Source organism: Pleurodeles waltl, chromosome 8 (genome assembly GCF_031143425.1).
Source record: "Pleurodeles waltl isolate 20211129_DDA chromosome 8, aPleWal1.hap1.20221129, whole genome shotgun sequence".
Lineage (NCBI taxonomy): Eukaryota > Metazoa > Chordata > Amphibia > Caudata > Salamandridae > Pleurodeles > Pleurodeles waltl.
Window position 1 is genome coordinate 74,156,855 of NC_090447.1, and position 9,611 is coordinate 74,166,465.

Sequence of the window (9,611 nt, forward strand, 5' to 3'; positions counted from 1 at the left end):
AGTGTTCCAGTTGCTTTGGGTGGAATTACAAAAACAACGAAGGTATTGTTCTAGTCCTTGATTCAAACGCTCAGTTTGTCCATTGGTCTGAGGATGGAAACCGGATGATAGTGCTATATTGATATTTAGTGTCTTGCAAAAATGTTTCCAAAACCGGGAAATATACTGGGGACCCCTGTCAGACACAATGGTATGTGGAAGTCCATGGAGACGGAAAATATGGTCGATAAATATCTGGCTCAATTCTTGGGATGTTGGTAATTTCTTTAGAGCAGTAAAGTGGGCCATCTTAGTGAAAGAATCAACATTGACCATGATAACCTGGTTTCCAGCTGATGGCGGAAGTGAACACATAAAGTCAGTGGAAATAGTATGCCATGGCGTTGGTGGAACTGGCAAAGGCTGTAGTAATCCTGCAGGTCTGCTACGGGGAATCTTGACTTGGGCACATATGGGACAAGCCTGAACATATCTTTCGACATCTGATTTCCAGGTAGGCCACCAGAAAGATCGCGAAAGAAGTTCTTGTGTGGCCTTAATACCTCTATGTCCAGCAACCGGTGAATCATGGCACATCTGTAATGCTTTGTCTCGCACTCTGTTAGTAGGGAGGAATAACAGCTTCTGATGAAAAAAGAATCCTTCTTTCTTGCATAAAAAGGTTCTTAATTTCTCTATTTCGCTATTAGACAGGCTGGAATACTCCAGTTGTACCTCATCCAGAAAAGATTGAGCAACTCCAATGATCTTACTAGGCTCCAGTAGAAACTGAGATGGGGAAGGAGTACAATCTGGATAGCGTCGAGACAGAGCATCAGCCAGAATGTTTTGAGATCCAGGAATATAGGTGATGTAAAAGTCATACTGACTAAAGAAAAAGGCCCAACGCGCCTGGCGACTATTTTGGCATACAAAATTACGTAGACATTGCAGATTACGGTGATCTGTTCTCGCCTCGAAAGGCTCCTTGGATCCCATCAGAAACTGTCTCCATTCGATGCAGGCTGTCTTCAGAGCTAACAACTCTCTTTCTAGTACTGAGTAATGTTGTTCAGCTCAAGAGAGAATATGGGACAAATAGAAAACAGGATGTTCAAGACCATCATCTTCTTGAAGTTGAAGCAAGACTGCTCCAATAGCTTTTTCGGAAGCATCGGTAACTACGATAAACTGTTTATTGGTATCTGGATGTCTCAAGATGGGAGCTTGAGTGAATGCCTTCTTTAATTCTTGAAAAGCTGTTTCAGCCGCCTTGGTCCAGACAAACCCCTGTTTTAAATTTTCCTTCTTTAAGGTATGGGTTATATGGCTGGTCTGTTTAGCAAAGTCTTGAATGAACTGTCGGTAAAAATTTGCTAATCCTAGGAAACATTGTGTTTCTTTGATAGAAGAGGGAGAAGGCCACTCTAGAATTGCTTGTACCTTTTCTAGGTCCATAGCTATGCCGGTGGAACTTAAATGATAACCCAGATATTTGACTTCCGTCTTATCGAACTCACACTTTTCGGGTTTACAGAATAGTTGATGTGCTCGGAGTCTGTGAAGGACTTGTTTCACTTGAGAAGAATGGAGTTCGGGGTGTCTGGAAAAAATAAGGATGTCGTCCAAGTAGATTACGAGTGTCTGGTTCAAGAGATCGGAAAATATTGAGTCCATAAACCTTTGAAATATAGCAGGAGCGTTCGTAAGACCAAAGGGCATGACTTTATATTCAAAATGACCGAACGGTGTCCTGAATGCTGTTTTCCACTCGTCTCCTTCTTTTATACGTAAGAGGTGGTAAGCTCCCCGAAGATCCAACTTGGTAAAACGTTGAGCCCCTCTGACTGCCTCTAAAATATCCTTAATGAGGGGCAAAGGATAACGATCCTTAATAGTTATCTTGTTTAGGCCTCGAAAGTCTATGCAAGGACGAAGATCTTTGGTCTTCTTAGGTACGAAAAAGAGAGGAGCCCCTGCTGGAGAAGATGATGGAACAATGAGACCACCCTGTACATTTTCCTCCAGATACTCCTTAAGAACTTCCTTTTCAGGTTCCGTGAGAGAATACATCCTCCCAAAGGGAACGACTGTTCCAGGTTCCAAAGGAATAGCACAATCGTACTCTCGATGTGGAGGTAATACAGGTCTGGATGGTTTTTGAAACACGTCTTGGAACTCTAAATAATGTTCAGGAACCCCTTGGACAATGTTGATGGAATACTCCGTAGTACTCTTCATAGGTGTTAATTTGTTTGGTGACCAATATTTATCGGAAGCAAAGCAATTTTCTTGACAAAACTGTGAGGATAAAGAAATTGTCCGGGTTACCCAGTTCACATATGGGTTATGTCTAGTAAACCATGGAATTCCGAGAATAATGGTATGGTTGGGAGATGAAATGAGATCAAAAGAGAGGTGTTCCTGATGATTACCAAACTGTAAATTTAACATCAAGGTCGTAGTATCGACTGGACCTGAGGATATTAAAGATCCATCCACGGTGTGTACTTGTTCAGGAATGTCTTTGGGTTGAGTGGGAATTTGCAGATTAGTGGCCCATGTCTTATCCATGTATATACCACTAGCACCACAATCCAATAATGCCATAGTTCTTTCTTGGCGGCCATCAGGTAGTTGTAATATGACTGGTAACACAAACAAGTAAGTTGTATTGTCGTTGAATGAGCTGATAGAAGGTATAGCCGATGATCCCGTCCCCTCCCTTCTTACAGAGGACGGGAGGTGGCGTTTCCCAAGGGTCTAGGTGGACGTACAGGACATGTACGAAGCATGTGACCAGCAGAACCACAGTAGAGGCACAATCCCTTCTTCCGTCTGTCTTCCTTCTCACTAGCAGAGAGTGGCCCTCGAGTAGTATCCACTTGCATGGGTTCCCCTTCTATATCTTTAGCAGGAGGACGAGATTCCTCAGGATGAGGTTGATACATCCGTGAAGAGCTTGGCTGAGACGATCCTCTACTCCTTCTCTTCTCCATTCGTCGTTCTTGAAGACGATACTCGATGGAAAGTGCTTGATCCATGAGGCCACGAAGATCTTCAACTCTGGTGGAATGTACTAATTCATCCTTAATTTCTTCCTTAAGTCCTCTGCGAAACAAAGTTACCAGGGTACGCTCCACCCAAGTGGTCTCTGCCGCTAATTGACGGAAACGTGTAATATATCGGAGGACATCCTGGGAACCTTGCTGGATATCACATAATGCTTCCTCTGCCGAGGCTTCCAATCCTGGGCGACTAAACATTTGTTTGAAGCGGGTCACGAAGGCAGAATAGTCCGACAATACTGGATCGTTGGATGACACCATCGGGGTTGCCCAGGCCAAGGCAGGACCGGATAATGCACTAATAAGATATCCCACCTTTGTCCTGTCATGAGAGAATTGGGTAGGTCTGAAGGCGAAGTAAACCGTTAATGCATCCAGGAATTCACGCAGTTTAGTTGGTTCACCAGAGAAGCGAGGCGTAGAGGCGGAGATAGTCGGAACATCGCCACTGCGGAGGGCCAAAGCCTGTCGTAAGACCGCATTCTCGTTGCGCAATTGTTGCAATTCCTGAGCTTGTTGTTGAATAGTAGTCAAAAAAGATGAATCAGAATCTGCAGCCGCCGCCACTGTGTCATCCATAGTGTCAGAAGATGTCGGAATGGTTCGGCGCTGCATTCTGTCACGACTCACGTGCTGCTGGCGCCTGGAAACCGCAGATCTAGTGGCGTAGGTCTTGAGGGTTCGGCCTTGGCCCAGAAAAGGGCGACTCTTTCTAGTAGCCACGGTGCTGCAGGCAGTGGAAACGCCAAGAACAGACCGTGCCCTTTAGAATTAGTGCCAGAGGGAAAAAACCCCAATAAAGGGGAAAAAACCTCCAAAAAATGGATTCCTGAAACGAAAACAAAACCAGGAATCAAACAGGAACAAAATGCAGGTAAATGCAAAATGGAAAAGATTCAGAACCGAAGGCTAAGAATCAGGAGCGAAGACACAATCTGAGCAGAAAGTGATGCAGCGCAAGGAAAGGGAGAAAACAGAGCCCTTATATACCAAGAAACAGGAAGTGACCAACAGGAAGTAAAAGACACCATTTTAGATAGGGAAAAAGTACATAGGATAGAATAGAACAGGAACCATAGAAAATAGGGACCAAGGAATGCTGGGAAGAAAAAGGTAACATGGGAAGGGGGAAAGACATAAAGAAAGGACAGAAAAATGCCTCGAAAAGCAAAGAAGAAAAAGAAGAAGAAGAAAGAAAAAGAAACAGGTAAGGAGGGGTCAGGGGAGAACAGGGACACAACAGAAGGCAGAGCGAGGCCCAAAATAATATCTGGGGCCTCGCGCTGTACAAAGAAGACTCGGGGCGCGCCGCGTCTTGAGAACGCGCTGCGCGGCGCAACAGTTTGGGCCTCTGGGAGACGCGAAACATGTTGACCTTTATGGGGGATGGCGTGGAAATTCCCCACCCCAATCCTAGAGTGATTGACCATTAACTCTTTTTCACTCTTATGATTTTAATCTTGGCCTCTGACCCACACATTCTTATTAAATAGACTCTTCTTTGAGGTTCAGTGAGTCAATTTTAGATTTCTTTTTCTTGATCTCCTTACTTTATGCACACACTTAGGGTCTTGGCATCATCTCAGACAAGAACTCCGGCAAAGAGCCCCCCCATCTGGGGTGGTGCCCGTCAGACATTGCAGCGCCAGTCTGATGAGGAGCAACTCCGATGATGAAGCATGACACCTATTTGGGTGTGTGAGGTTTTTGCTCCTAAAATAGGACCCTCCCTTAGTTGCTGTCTTTTTTCCTAACTGGAACAGTGTACTTTTCTTGTTTTACACCAAGGAGCTTCACTATAGATTCACTCTTGTTCCTTTTAACCCCTTTGTGCTGACATTGAGTGCAGGTTTTAGGTCCCAAAGACCAGGTCCCTGCTTCTCGGTTGTTAGCAAAGGCTCCACCTTGGATTCTAAGCCTGGCTGCCTCTTTGCTCAGGTGGCTGGTCTTTCCCATAAAACCGGCTTTCAGTTTGGACTGAGTGGTAAGGACTGGAGAGAAAGGGCTTGACCAAAGAGGTGGCTGTGTCAGTGCAGGTTCCAGGAGAGCCTTGAGTCAAGACTGGGTGTGCTTTCAAACTTGGGCCCATATTTATACTTTTATAGCACTGCATTTGCGTCATATGTTTTACGCAAAATCGGCGCAAACTTACAAAATGCTATTGTATTTTGTAAGTTTGTGCTGATTTTGCGTCACAAAACGACGCAAATGCGGTGCTAAAAAAAGTATAAATATGGGACTTGGTGTTCAAAGGATAGCATTCACTCTCTGTTCTGGGACTCCCATAGGATTCTGGATTCTTATACTTGAGGGATTCCATAATCGTTAGATGCGGTGACTTGTCAGGTGCAGAGGGGCAGCAGCCTAATGTTTCCCTCAAACCTGGGGCTATTTGGAGTCCCTAGAGGAACTCTTGCTTGAGTTTTTAGAATGTTTTTAGTTACTGAATCCAATGAATGATAAAGCCCTGAAACCAGGACCCTGAAGCTCTCAGGGGCACGTGCAGAGGTAATGGCCAGAGAAGAGCATGGCCCTTCCTTGAGCACCATGTCAGTGATCTTCAAGGCTGAGATCGGCAGGCCTGTAGAGCAAGGGGAGTCAGCGGGGTGTCTGTTTGGGCCGTGTATGTTGATATTGACCTCCTAGGGGGCAGCTGCTGATAATGAATAGAAGTGGCCATCCGTGTGAGCAATGGCGGAGGGAACTGCAAAACACCATCTTCATGCCTTGAGGTGCTCTTGTGAGCACCCAGCAGCAGCCCTCCACTCATGCATGCATATTTCTTTCCTACCAGTGTGACACCGACTAAGCTACTCCACAGACCGGTATGTCATTTCCATCCCTCAATGTTGAAATGAGTGCTCCATTAAGACACCAGGCTTCAAATCCTCCTGTGCTACTTCTGGGTGCCTCTGCTCCTCTTGGCTGTAGAGTTCCCATCTTCGTCTCTGGTCTGCCTGCCCTTTTCCCTCTGATTTTCAGCCTAATCATTCTTAGCAACAAATGTCAACCCTCACCAACCTTTGCTTGCTTCGTCCACGGAGAGTCCTACAGTCATCGACTTCCTCCTTGTTTCCCATGCTTAGTCGTGGCTTAGGTCTCAACTTCCTTTCATCTGTTGTCTCACACAGGGGAATAGGAGTCTTGGTGATAAGACATGCCATGTCATATATGTCCAAACTGAGAAGATAGTAACAATGCTAGCACACACACCCTGGGCTGAAACCTTCAAAGGGTAGAGTGTGAAGGTTTAGGAGGCCACTAAGGAAAATCTCCCCATGGAGCGTACAGATCTCCCCATGGAGTGTGAGGTGAAAGGAACAATATGAAGTGTGATGAAGACACAAATCTGTCTGGTTATCCCCCTCCCTTCCTGAACGATTACCTCTTCTGCACATGAAAAAAGGCATGAAATATAGCGCCTAGAGGCTTTGATCAAAAGGGGCATGTAAAGACAATCTTTTGCCAATGGGTCCACCAAGGCAACGAGGACTTAGCACCAGGAATTGTACCCCAGTCACCTGTACTTGAACGGGCCCCACAAGAAGTCAAGAGCTCTGGAAGAGTCCATGGGAAGAATTGCAGTGATCAGAGAGAAGAGCAAATGAGTGTCAGTGACTTATACAGCATGACCCTAGCTGCAAAGTAGCAATGTGAGCTGTGGGGTTTACAGCGGGCAGTTCGCAGTGCATAATTTATTAAAAAAAGAGGGCCATGGACCTCATTAGGAGTTCACTGTAGTGTGCACCACCCCTTGCCTCTGCCTTCACTGCCAATGCCATGCTAACGCCACTACTGACCATCACACTCGTATCAGTGTGACAATTCACACAATACCTTGTCCCTAAATCTATAAGAATGGCTTGGGCAGCAGGTATTACTCATGTGTTATTTATATTTATTTTAAAAATACTTGTTGTGCTCTACTATAAATTAGACAGTGCTACCCTGTGGCATACTGCCATAAGTGCTGGTGTTGACAATTAAGTGCTGAGTATATAGCAAATATGGCTACTCGAACGCACTCCAGACAACCACACGGCACTCAAGGATGCCACACACAAACACCACCAACTCATCAGGCTAGCAAAAAGATCCTCCTTCAAAACCCGCCTACAAAACAACGCTCACGACTGCAAAGAACTTTTCAGCATTGTAAAAGAACTTTCCAACCCAAACGCCACTGTCAACGACATCACCCCCTCCCAAGAACTATGCGACGCCCTAGCAACCGCCTTCCACCAAAAAATCACGGACATCCACGACAGCTTCAACTCCCCTCACACTCCGGACGCTCCTACCCCACCCACCACGAGCTCCACCCGCTCCAGCCGACTGACCTCCTGGACCAACATCAGCGACGGTGAAACCCGCAAGACCATGAACTCCATCCACTCCGGATCACCATCAGACCCCTGCCCACACCACATCTTCAACAAAGCAGACACAGCCATCGCACCACACCTACGGAAAGCCATCAACATCTCCTTCGAAACTGCAAGATTCCGGACAGCTGGAAACACGCCAAAATCAACGCCCTTCTCAAGAAACCAAAGGCGGACCCCAAGGACCTGAAAAACTTCCGGCCCATCTCTCTGCTCCCTTTCCCGGCGAAGGTCATCGAGAAAATCGTCAACACTCAGCTCACTCGGTACCTCGAAGACAACATCATCGACCCCTCCCAGTCCGGCTTCAGACGCAACCACAGCACCGAAACTGCCCTCCTCGCCGCCACAGACGACATCAGAAGCCACCTCAACAATGGAGAAACATCAGCCCTCATTCTCCTAGACCTATCAACAGGCTTTGACACCGTCTGTCAGCACACCCTAAAATCTCGCCTCCACGCAGCAGGAATCCAGGACCAGGCCCTCGAATGGACCGCATCCTTCCTCGCCGGCAGAACCCTAAGAGTCCGCCTCCCCCATACCAATCCAAAGCCTTCAACATCATCTGCGGCGTACCCCAGGGCTCATCCCTCAGCCCGAGGCTGTTCAACATCTACATGGCCCCCCTTGCACAAGTAGCCCGTCAGCACAACCTCAACATCATCTCCTACGCCGACGACACCCAACTCATCCTCTCCCTCACCAAGGAACCACACACCACCAAAACCAACCTCCACGAGGGACTAAAAGCCATTGCCGACTGGATGAGAGACAGCCGGCTAAAACTGAACTCGGACAAAACAGAGGTCCTCATCTTTGGGCGCACCCCCTCCGCCTGGGACAACTCGTGGTGGCCGTCCACGCTGGGTCCCCCACCGACACCCACCGACAGCGCACGAAACCTCGGCTTCACCCTCAACTCCTCACTCTCCATGTCAAAGCAGGTCAGTACCATCTCCTCCTCCTGCTACAACACCATCCGCATGCTTCGCAGAGTTTACAAATGGATCCCAACAGAACCAAGGAAAACAGTAACCCAGGCCCTCGTCAGCAGCAGACTCGACTATGGCAACGCCCTCTACACTGGTATCTCATCCAAACTCCTCCAACGCCTCCAACGCATCCAAAAAACGCCTCTGCCCGACTCATTCTCAACATCCCCCGCCACTGCCACATCACCCCCCACCTAAGAGATCTTCACTGGCTCCCCGTCAACAAGAGGATCACCTTCAAGCTCCTCACCCACGCACACAAAGCACTCCACAACACCGGACCGACCTACCTGAACAGCAGACTCAGCTTTTACACCCCCACCCGGCAACTCCGCTCCGCCAACCTTGCCCTCGCCTCCATCCCCTGCATCCAGTGCAGATCCTCCGGCGGCAGATCGTTCTCTTACTTCGCTGCCAAGACCTGGAACAGCCTCCCGTCTGAACTAAGACAGACCCAGGACCTTCTTCCCTTCCGAAAACTTCTCAAGACTTGGCTCTTCGAGCAGTAGCAGCACCCTCCCCCCCACCCCAGCGCCTTGAAACCCTCACGGGTACATAGCGCGCTTTACAAATTGATTGATTGATTGATTGATTGATGTCTAGCACCGGAAACCACCAGCTCAAATTAACCACTGATAGAGCAGAAGAAAGGGAGTTGGAAGGAGAGAGCAAATGAACCAGCATCAAGGGTGGGGATGTACGATGCACATTGGAAAGGGGAAGGGTGAGGTAGCAAGGAGAGAAGCAGTCCTGCAACTGGGATGAAAAGCAGAGGCAGCGGAAACTCTTCGGGGGTGAATTAGCATCTTACGGAATCCTTTAAGAAGGTGTTTCTTAAGGAGACGGGTTCTCAGCTGCTTGTGGAAGTGGAGAACAAACAACAGAAGATGTCTGGCCACCGAGAAGGCCGGGCACGGAAGACTTACCAGGCATGAGCGATACGGGGAAGGCTGCAGCACCAAAAGGGAGTTTCTACATAAATAGCAATAAATCGCCAGGAATGGCGAGAGGCCACCGTACCCACTAATCTCAGTGTCCAATGGGGAAAGAGATAAGTTAAGGATATGGGGACCAGGATCCATCACACTGCCAAGGGCTGGGCAAGTGGGAGGGGCTAAGAGCTGCAATAGCAAGGTAGTATGTCAGGGTCCTAAAAAGCTTTCTTCACATTGTGAAATTGAAAT